Raw genomic sequence first — 10,223 nt, forward strand, 5'->3', positions numbered from 1 at the left:
ATCTGCTTTGCCTGCTAGTTTTTGTGTGTACTGGGCATGTAATATTTTGCCTTGCCATGTCTCTTTTCTATTCTTCATTTAGTCTTTCTTGTAGGCCAGTTTGATCTCTTCGGTATTCAGTAAACCTTCATGGTGCACTAGCTTCAGTGCATCTTCTTCACTGTCCTTCGTCCAATGCCCTTTTTTCTTCTTCAGCTGTCTGGTGTAGTTGTAACATTCCACACCCACCTATGGTCCTTGGTAAGTAGAGTCTGTCAACATCGCTGCGTGGATGATTCATTGTCATTATTTTTCTGGTCTTCCTATCCAGGGCTTTTAGTTCAGCTTGAGCCCAGTCCGCTATTCCAGCTGTACATCTAATGACTGGAATTGCCCAGATGTTAATCACCTCGATGGTATTTCCGCCACTGAGTTTGGACTTTAAGATCTTCACTCTTCTGATATATTCACTACTCAGCTTCTTCTTGACTTCAGTGTGCTTGATGTTGTCAGCCTGAAGGACGCCCAAGTATTTATAGAGATCTTCCTCATCCAGGCTCTTGATGTTATTTCCATTGGGCATCTTGCTTCCTTCAGTTTTCACTGTTTTTCCCCTGTTGATGGTAAGGGTGGCACATTTGTCCAGTCCAAACTCCATTGCAATATCTTGGCTGTATATTTGGACAGTGTTGAACAGCAATTCCAGTTCAGATGGTGTTTTTCCATACAGCTTCACATCATCCATGTAAAGGAGGTGGGATAGCCTGGCAGATGTTTTTGATGTTTGATAGCCATGGCCTGACTTGGTCAGTATTGTTGACAGAGGAATCAATGCAATGACAAATGGTAGTGGTGATAGTGAATCTCCTTGAAAGATCCCTCTCTTGATGTTAACCACTCCCCGTCACCCGCAACTGTGTCTTCCACTGTGCCATTGATCTTTGCACAAAGCTTCTGATGTTTTTACTGACTCCTGTTGTTTCTAGGCACTTGATTATCCAGTCATGTGGCAGGGAGTCAAATGCCTTCTTGTAATCAGTCCAAGCTACATTCAGGTTGGTCTCCCTTCTCTTGCAGTTTTCCAAAATCATCTTGTCAATCAGGAGCTGATCTTTTGTTCCTCTGTTGTTTCGGCAGTTCCCTTTCTGCTCAGATGGAAAGAGCTTGTTTTCAACTAGATGCTGTTGGATCGTATCAGCTACACCAGTTAGCAATTTGAAAGTTGTTGGTAAATAGATAATTGGCCTGTTGTTGCATGGTTTCGAGCTTCATATCTGCTGAACTTTTTGGTTATGGCTATTATTGCTGCTATTTATTTATCAATCAGTCAATCAGTCACCAAACAAATAAAAGCAAAAGAGAAAAGAACCTGTTCGCCAGGCAAAATCACCCACTCCATTACAAGAACACAGCCAGGGACTCAACCTCACAGCTCAAAAAGCACAGCCAAGTTTTCAAAGACTTGCGGAACCCAGGCGGGTGGGAATTCTGAGATTCTCACACGCACACGCTGTTGCCTCTTGTTTCTGGCACTGGTTCACCCTCATAAATTTGTCTAATCCCAAAAATTGTCAGATTATCTCAGTTGCTACCTTTTGAGGCGATGAGGCGGAGGATCCTGAGTCAGCAGCTCTCCCAGCCTCAGCTGCGCTCCTGGGACCCCCGGCAGGGGGGGCTTTACCACTCAAGGGTGAGTTTTGAAGGGGCTCCTCGTGACTCTGCCACAGACGCCGACGGCGGAGCCTCTTGTCGTGGGAGCTCGCCAGGGCGGGTGGGGCTGCGGGTATCCATGAGGCGCATTGCGTGGCTGCCAAAAATGGTTTAAAAATGGGGAGGGAGGAGAGAAGGAGCCTAATGCTGCTGACTCTCGTGGTCCAGGTCTGGCCAGCCTTGGCACAAAGTCCCTCGGGCCCCTCTCTCCTACCCACTCAAGGGGCTGCAGGTTGGGACTATCCCCCGCCCCCACTTCAAACCTCCCGGGGTAGAGAGACGATCCTCTGGGGACACTGAGAAAAATCAGTGGAAGGAAATAAAAAACCCAATGGTTGCTACTCCACGTTTGGTCGTTTCTGAGCTTGTGTTTCCCTCTGCAGAAGCCTGGTGCTTGGCAGCCCTGTGTTCTGTTCCCCACCGAGCTGGTAGGCTAGTGTCTGTGTCTGACCATTTGCCTCCATTGTTAGAATGAAGAAAACGAGTTCCCGTTTAAAAGCAGACAGAGTACCTGTGTAAGTATACTATCCCCCCCGCCCCATGGTAATGCCGTATCATCTTTTCCATCTGTCCAGGGCTCCCAGAAGTCCTGCTGCTGGGCCAGCGAAAGCCCCATGCCTTGATGTGTATTCCCCCCCCCCACACACAGACTTTGATGTGGGGGTGAGGGGCACGATGCTTTGGGTTTTCTGGGAACCTTTTCTTCCTCGTGAATTTTGCAGCATTTGCCACGTCTTCCCCTACTTGGTGCCTTCATCCTGGCTGGGGATGATGGGAGCTATAATGCAACCCAACCACCAGAAAGGCTGTCCTGGAGCAATTCAAGCCAGAGAGTGTAGCTGCAGCCTAGCAAAGAGGCAGCTCGCCCAGGCCGAGGGTGAAGCGCTGGGAAGCTGCCGGCGTCCGGTTCTTCCCCAGCCCTCCTTCAGGCCCCGTCTCCTCCCTGCGGGTGCTTTTCCTTCCTTGTTTGTGGTAGAGGAAGACCAAGATGGCCCTGCTGATGACACCTCTTCTTCCCAGCTGGCACCTTGGGGAAATAGGGGTGTCCAGGGAGGGCTCTGTGCTCCGCCCTCTTGGTCCCAGATGCCTCCAGAGAATGGCGCGTCCTCTCTGAGATACAGGAATGGGTGGCAAGGGAAGGAGAAGTGCCCAGGAGCTGGAAACAGGAGGTGTTGGGTGAGGCACCAGCCGTCTGAGCGTGACCCACTCATTCCCGTGAAATGGGAACATGCGCTTGGCTGAACGTGGAGCAGCGGCGGGGTCCTGATCACCCTGGAGGAGGCCAAAGCAAGGTGTTGCTGCAGCTGCAACTGAGTGTTATTCCTTTTTGAGCCAAAGATCATTGACAAAATCGCTTCAGATATTTGGGGGGGGGGGGTAGAATTTGTCTTAGTCATTTTACTGCTGCGTGCTATGTGCATACATGCAATATAGGATTCCTTATTTTTGTATGATTTCCCCCCCTTAGTTTGCCGTTCACATTTTTCTGCTGCTGCTTTTTGGCACTGTAATTTTCCTAAAATAGATTAAAAGATTCCCTGAAACATAATACATCAGCTTTTGATCAATAAATCTCTTTTTTAAAGCAATTATAAGACTGCAAAATCGGGGGTGGAGTGGGGAGAAGAAATCAACTAAAGTGGTTAGCAAATCATAACAACGGCTGAATGATACACTGGGGAGATACAGTGTGGAAGATGGGCATTGCAAGGGGTGGGATTGAAAAAGGCATTGGCAACTATACGATCAAAATTGTGTCTATTTTTGGTGTGCATTAAATCTGTAACCTAACAGAGAGAGCAGTCTCAAGGGAGGTAACAGGGAACCCCGCAAACAGTATCTCCAGAATTTTAAGTACTGACAGCAGGAATTAGGGATGCGGTGACTGTCTGAAACTCAGAGGGAGAGCATCACTCTTTTAATTACTAATACTTGTAAAGAAATTCAATTAGTGGAGGAAACAGGAAATATAAGAACACAGAACAATTTAGCAACTGCTAGTCTGAATCCTGGCACATAGACACACAGACACACACACCTGAGGCTGGAACCTTGTTCAGGTTTGGGGAATTCCTAAAACAGAGCTTAATGTTTAGAAATAAAGGCCTAATTCTTTTACACGCAGATACAGGAGGAGAAAAATTCCATCTCTGAAACCTAGAATGGAAAGGTTGGAAGGGGCCTCAGAGGTCACCGAGTCCAACCCTGTCTCGTGCAAGAATCCTGTACCGTATCCTCTCCTCTAGATCAGGGTTCCTCAACCTCAGCAACTTGAAGATGGGGGGACTTCAACTCCCAGAATTCCCCAGCCAGCATGGTGAAGAACAGCCCATCACCTCCCAAGAAGGACCTTTCCATCTCTGAACAGCTCTCACCTCTCTCCTCTCTCAATTTCAACTGAAATCTACTTCCTTATAAAGTAAACTGGGTTTTTTTTCTGTCTTTTGGAACACATGTGAACAAGTCGGTCCCATCTTTTACGTGATATCCCTTCAGGAACTTGAAGGCAGCTCTCGCATCTTCTGCAGGCTACCTACCGTCTCCCAGCTCTCCTAAGCTTTGCCTTCCAGGCTCTTGTCAACTTGGTTCCTTCCCTCTTGATGCTGGGCCAGAACTGGACACATTATTCTACTGCAGTCTGAGCCCTGCAGAATAGAGGAACAATGACTTCTCATAATCTTGACTCTAGACATCTGTTGATGCAGCCCAGGATTGCATTTGCATTTTTTGCAGCTATATCACGCTATTGGCTGATGTTCATGATGTGATTCACTGAGACACCCTGATTCCCTTTGCATGTATTGCCGCCCAGTTTGCCTCACTGCATCCTATGCTCACATCTCTGATTTTTCTTCCCCAAATAAAGGACCTGCTCTTTGTCCCAGTTGATGTTCATCTTGTTAGTTTCTGCCCATGGTTCTAATTTGTCAAGGATGGTCCTCCTGAATCTTGATATAGTCCTCCACTATCCCCCCCCCCCCCAAATATTCCACTCTTAGGCTGTCTACAGGGACTTTCTGGAGAGGCACCAGGTCAGTGGGAACCCCAGTTTCAAGCAAGGGACATGGTTCCACTCATCATTTTTTGATGAGAAACCCTCCCCCCACTTTTTTCAGCAGGTGTTTTCTTTCTTTCTTTCTTTCTTTCTTTCTTTCTTTCTTTCTTTCTTTCTTTCTTTCTTTCTTTCTTTCTTTCTTTCTTTCTTTCTAACAAACTACATATTATAACACATTTTAAAGAAAAGGAAAAATAGATATATAAGTACAGTACAAGTTTAAAAGAATACAAAAATAGATAATACAGAAAATCAGATATAAGCAATAAAGTAAGATTGGATATTCAATGCTTCTAAAATAACATAAGACTAATACAGCATTAGAAGCTTGTAATACAATAAGATATTTCATCTCCATTTTCTAATCAAAACATGCCGCTATTAAACTTTAAAGATACTTGGTTAACACAACTGGAGTCATTAAAAAGAGGAGAAAAAAGAGTGTGGATGATAAACAATATATTAAGACCATACTGTATTATATAGATTATAGGAAGTTAAAATATAAACTCTAAAACCCAAACGTTGGGTGTGGAACAACTCTATGTATAAAATTGTAGTCTAAAATGGTTTCCAAATAGAACTGAATCCTACCTCAAATTTACTTTAACCACTAACATATACAACCATTAACATATGCATACATTTTGAAGGAATGTATGGTTTAGTGAAATGAAATAAAATATCTTGAGATGAAATGGGATTACAATTTTCAAGATTTGTTCATTATGTGATGGATTATTTTCCAGTATTGTTGAGCTTTGCAACACTGCCACCATATGTGGAAAAAAGATCCAATCTGTTCATTACCTTTCCAGCATTTTTTGGAAAAAGGATTACTCATTTTAGCAATAAAAAATGGAGTGATGTATAGCATTTTATACCAATTTTCTCCAAGTAAAGGGAACTCAAGTTAGTTCAAGGTAAATTTAATGTTGTTTTTCCATTGCAATTCCCACTCTAAAACTATATTCAGGTTTGCATCCATTTAATCATGCAGACTTTTGACTTGTTCAGGTTCTGAATCATATTTCATTAATGAATTATAAATTATGCCTAACAAGTGTTCAGTGTTACCTGTTATAATTTTTTCAGATTCAGTTATGTTTCTTGATATTCTCTCCTGTCTCGGTCATTCTTTCGTCGTTCTGCTGCTTATCTGAAAATACTGTCAGCATGTGTTGTAAGGAACTACTTTTTAAAATGAATCTCTGACTGTGAAAGGTAATACCGGATATTTTATGGATTGTGGATTTTAGCTTTGTTGTAAGTATTTTTACATTAAAATCATTGAATCTCTTTATTACAATAACTCTGCATTTCTGCCTAGGAAGCCATATTCCTAATTCAGAACAGACCTTAAAAGGAATTACAAAAAATATACCTTTATTTAGAAGATACATGCCCTGTCTTTCTATGGCATAATATTCAAGGCAGCATCTTCAAAGTGAATTCCCCCTGAGGTCAAGCTTGGCTCCTAGTGACTTCATGGATGCATTTGTGTCATTTTCTTGGCCACAGAATACAAATGACTGGGCTCTGCCTCCTTCAGAGATGTTTCTCAAATTCCCAGCCTAGGCTGTAGCCTCGGATTTTCCTGGTGGTCTCCCATCCAAATATGAACTAGGTCTGCCCCTCCTAAACTTTTCTCTCTTTTTGGTAGTAATTTTATTAAAATTTACAATTACATCACTAAAAACTAATACAAACCAAAAAAATAAAAGAATAAAAAGAAAAAATAGAAGGTGCAGAAAAAAAGAAAAAATAGAAAAAGAAAAAAGAGAAAAAATAATATAGTAAAGAAAAAATAAAAGAAATATATATAGAAGTGACTTCCCACCTTCAGCACAAGTATAAACAATTTTAGTAACTGATCACCTCCTCTTAAAATACAACAAATGATCTCTTCTTCCCATATCCCATCTCTTATCTATAAGCAAATCCTTAAAGCCTTGTAATTTTAGTCCTGGTGCCAGCAAAAGTCCATTAAGGGTTACCAGAGATAACAACATATCTATTTTAACCTTGATCAAATAAACCAACTTTATATTCCTTCCTTTTACTTCTAACCCTTCTGGACCCTTAGTCTGTTGGTAACTTTCTAAAGTCAAAGTTTTAGTCACCCTTTTGCTGTTTATTCCCCGCTCCCCCCCATTTTTTTTAAGTCCTTAAACTTGCATTTAAAACTTCTTTCGCTGAGGATTGAAGCAAATTCAGCCGGTGCTGTAAAACCTGTTGATCCAAAGGTTCCCGACAGCTGAAAAACAGTTAACAAGCAATTTCCAAAAGTGACCAGAAACGAGAGTGCGAACTTAGTATCCCCCTCCTTAACTTTCTGGGAAGAGCCCAGATAGTCAGACAGCTGCCATCCGGGCAGCCTGGCCTAGTGGTTAAGCTGCTGCTGGGCTGGGAGCAGGGATTCCAGCCCTGCCTCAGGCCCAAAGCTGGCTGGGTGACTCTGGGCCAATTGCTCTCTCCCAGGAAGGAGGAGGCCGGGGCAAGCCGCTTCCAAAGCGTTGCCAAGAAAGCTGCAGGGACTAAGTCATGTAATCACCAGGAACCAAGGCTGACTCCAAGGGACAACTAGCCACATGCGCACTGCACTGCATTCACATGCTCCACTTGGCCTGGTTACTGAATTTAGCTATTTTCTGTTTTCTGGTTTGCACGCAAGTCTTTGAATACCATTAGACTAAGCCCCAAAGAAGCATCTAAGGTTAACCTTGGCAAGCTTAGCAGGGTGTGCAAACGCAGCCACAAGTTCTTGAACTGTTGTGGTTAACCGTGTTCCATGAAGACAGCCGCAGCGTCACACCCCACAAACCACACAACCAGGACTCCGTTCTCCAAAGCCCGCATTCAGTAGGAAACGTCCAAATCGCAGGGAATCTTATTTCCTGCCAAGGTTTCAGATAAAAAGAAGGGGAAAACAGACAGGCTTTCAGGTGAGTTTTGCAAACTCGAGGGCTGAAGAAGCCACTGTGCTCTCTGTGCCCCGGAGCGCCTCTCAGGTAGGCACGAGAAGCAGAGCAGAGGACCCGCTGGTCCCAGGCTTTTGTTGGCCTGGGCTTTACGCCACCTCCCCTCCTCCAGTTGCTTACCCAGATGCCACGCTTCTGCCCACATCCCAAGTGGAAACCAACCTGTCTGGCCACTGGGGGGTGCACTGGCGCTTTCAATTCCTTTGGCAGAGAAAGGCTGGCTAGCAAAATCCGGGCAGAGCACTTGAGCTTTGGAGGCTGCCGCTTCTCAGCAACCTGCCCGCCCCGATAACCCTGACAAGCCATCCTGGAGCTGAGCCCTGGAGGAGAAACCGGGGCGAGACCCAGCCAGGTGGCAGCTGGTCGCGCTAACTGAATTCGGGGCTGCCGTCCAGGGCTGTTGCTGGCTCTGGAGTGGGTGGCTTCTCTTCTGAACCTGGCGAGGATTGGGCCATTCAGGAATCTGGGAGTGAAGAGGAAACGTGAGCACCTCCTCTTTGGTTCATCCCCAGAGAGCATACGGTCTGCTCTGGGCTGGGCCATCCCCTTTGGCACTCTCTCAAGGCCAACGGGATGTTCCTTCTGTAGGGCTAGGGTTAAATACATTGGACTGAGGGCGGGCGGGGGGGGGGGAATGTGGCTATCCTGCAGTTTAAAAAGTCATGTCTGTTACTTTAACCCTATAATAAAAGTAGTATCAGCATTCATAACTTTGGTTTCCTTGTCTGGTCTAATTTGAAGGGTTGACATCAGTCTCGCAAGTCTGAATGTGCCTCCTCCCTCCCTGCCTTTATCCTGAAGAGAACTAAGGAGAGTCTGAGGCATTTTCTCAAATTACGTTTCCGCTTTGGACTCAGGTTTCTTTTATCTTGGCTGCGGCTCTTCCTCCTGTTCCTCAAGGTTATTCTCACATCCCATTTCACCCCTGAGGAAGTGGACAGGGTTCTCTGTTCTATTAGTCTGGTAACCTGTTGATTGGACACTTGGGTTGTTAAGGTGGCCAGGTAGGTGACCTGTAGTTAGGTCCATGCTGTGGTACTGGCATTACTGGGAGAGGCAGTGGTGCCTTCAGCCTTGAAGGAGGCAGTGGTGCACCCCCACCTCAAGAGCCTAGCCTTGGATCCAACAATTTTAGATAACTACTGTCATGAGAAGGTGGTTGGTCTGCAGTTGCAGAGAACCTGGGAAGAAGTGGATTATCTATTCCTGGTTCAGGCCAGGATTCAGTACTGAGACAACCTTGGTCACATTTGTTGATGACCCATGGCTAAGCTGGGAGCATCCATTCTAGAACTCCGTGATCTTTCAGCAGCCTTCAGTACTGCTGACCACAGTATTCTTCTGGGCTGGCTGTGGGAGTTGGGAATTGGGGGCACTGTTTTATGGTGGTTCTCATTGTTCCTTCATGGCTGGTTCCCAGTCGGTGTTGGGGGGAGAGAGGTAGTTCCCTAAGCCCCTCTTATGTGGGTGCCACAGGGTTCAACTTTTTCTCCCTTCCTGTTAAGATCTTCATGAAGCTGCTGAGTGAGGTCATCCACCAGTTTGGACCTCAGTATCACCAATATGCTGATGATAGACAGTTATATCTTTTGACCCCAAGGTGGCCAAGTCCAAGTGAGGCTGTTGATATTCTGTCCAGTCTCTGGAGGTTGTGTGGGTCTGGATGGGGAGGAACCAACATCAATTCAATCCTACCAAGATTGAGTAGCTGTGGATCTTAGGACTCCCGGGATCCAAGGACTTTCCAACCATACTCTTGGATGTAGTAGCACTTGTCCACTCAAGAATGGTACACAATCTGGGGGTCCTCTTGGACTCACAGTTCCCACTTGAAGAGCAGGTGGCATCTGTGGACAGGGAGGGCGGCTTTGCTCAGCTCCATCGTGTGTGCCAGTTGCTTCTGTTCCTGGACTGGGAGGCCCTTCAGAAGGTCACTTATTATAATGGTATGTAGACAGTCCCTGGGAGACTGAGTGAAGAGAGACTGACAAGGGAATAGTCAGGTGCGAGACAGCATAGCCCGCAACTGCCTAGTGGGTGGAGCAAGAGGCTTGGAAGAGACCCTCCCTAGTTTCTTGGGCTGTAAAGGAGATGGGGGCGGGAACTGTATTTTCATACTTGCAAGATTCTGTCAATGTAGTTTTATAATAAAGTAGAATTAGCTCATCTGGTTGGTGTTCTGAAAAGCCTTGAAGACCTGGTGGTTCTCCCAGGCCTTGGGGTGAGATGGATGGGGCCTCTTGTTGGGTGTGTCTGTTATTTTGGTTCTTGTGTGCATATTGTGCCTCAGCACCATAGTTTGTGTTGGTTTTTATGGCATTATATTGCGAGCTGCTCAGAGTCAGTTGGACAGTGCCAGAATTGGAGTACCTACTTACCTACTTACCTACAGAAGGGGCTATTTTCTTGGGGCCCAAAAGGCCTTCCCAGCAGCCCCCAACCCAAGAAAAATATAATCACATGGGCTAGCACAGGTCTTCCCTTGAAGTCCCAGCCTA

At 45.4% G+C, this 10,223-nt stretch overlaps 1 long non-coding RNA gene across 1 annotated transcript; it reads right to left on the reverse strand.

The window, feature by feature from the left end:
* Positions 1 to 5,892: 5,892 nt before the first annotated feature.
* LOC148214417 (uncharacterized) lies at positions 5,893 to 8,072 on the reverse strand. The gene is made up of 3 exons (XR_015798146.1): positions 7,888 to 8,072; positions 7,467 to 7,641; positions 5,893 to 7,001 (listed from the first exon to the last, which is right to left on the reverse strand). It is a non-coding gene; the product is annotated as an uncharacterized LOC148214417 (long non-coding RNA).
* Positions 8,073 to 10,223: the final 2,151 nt, after the last annotated feature.

Source organism: Python bivittatus, unplaced genomic scaffold (genome assembly GCF_059951505.1).
Source record: "Python bivittatus isolate LINGU-HERP-01145 unplaced genomic scaffold, Pbiv_v1 ctg000680_np1212, whole genome shotgun sequence".
NCBI lineage: Eukaryota > Metazoa > Chordata > Lepidosauria > Squamata > Pythonidae > Python > Python bivittatus.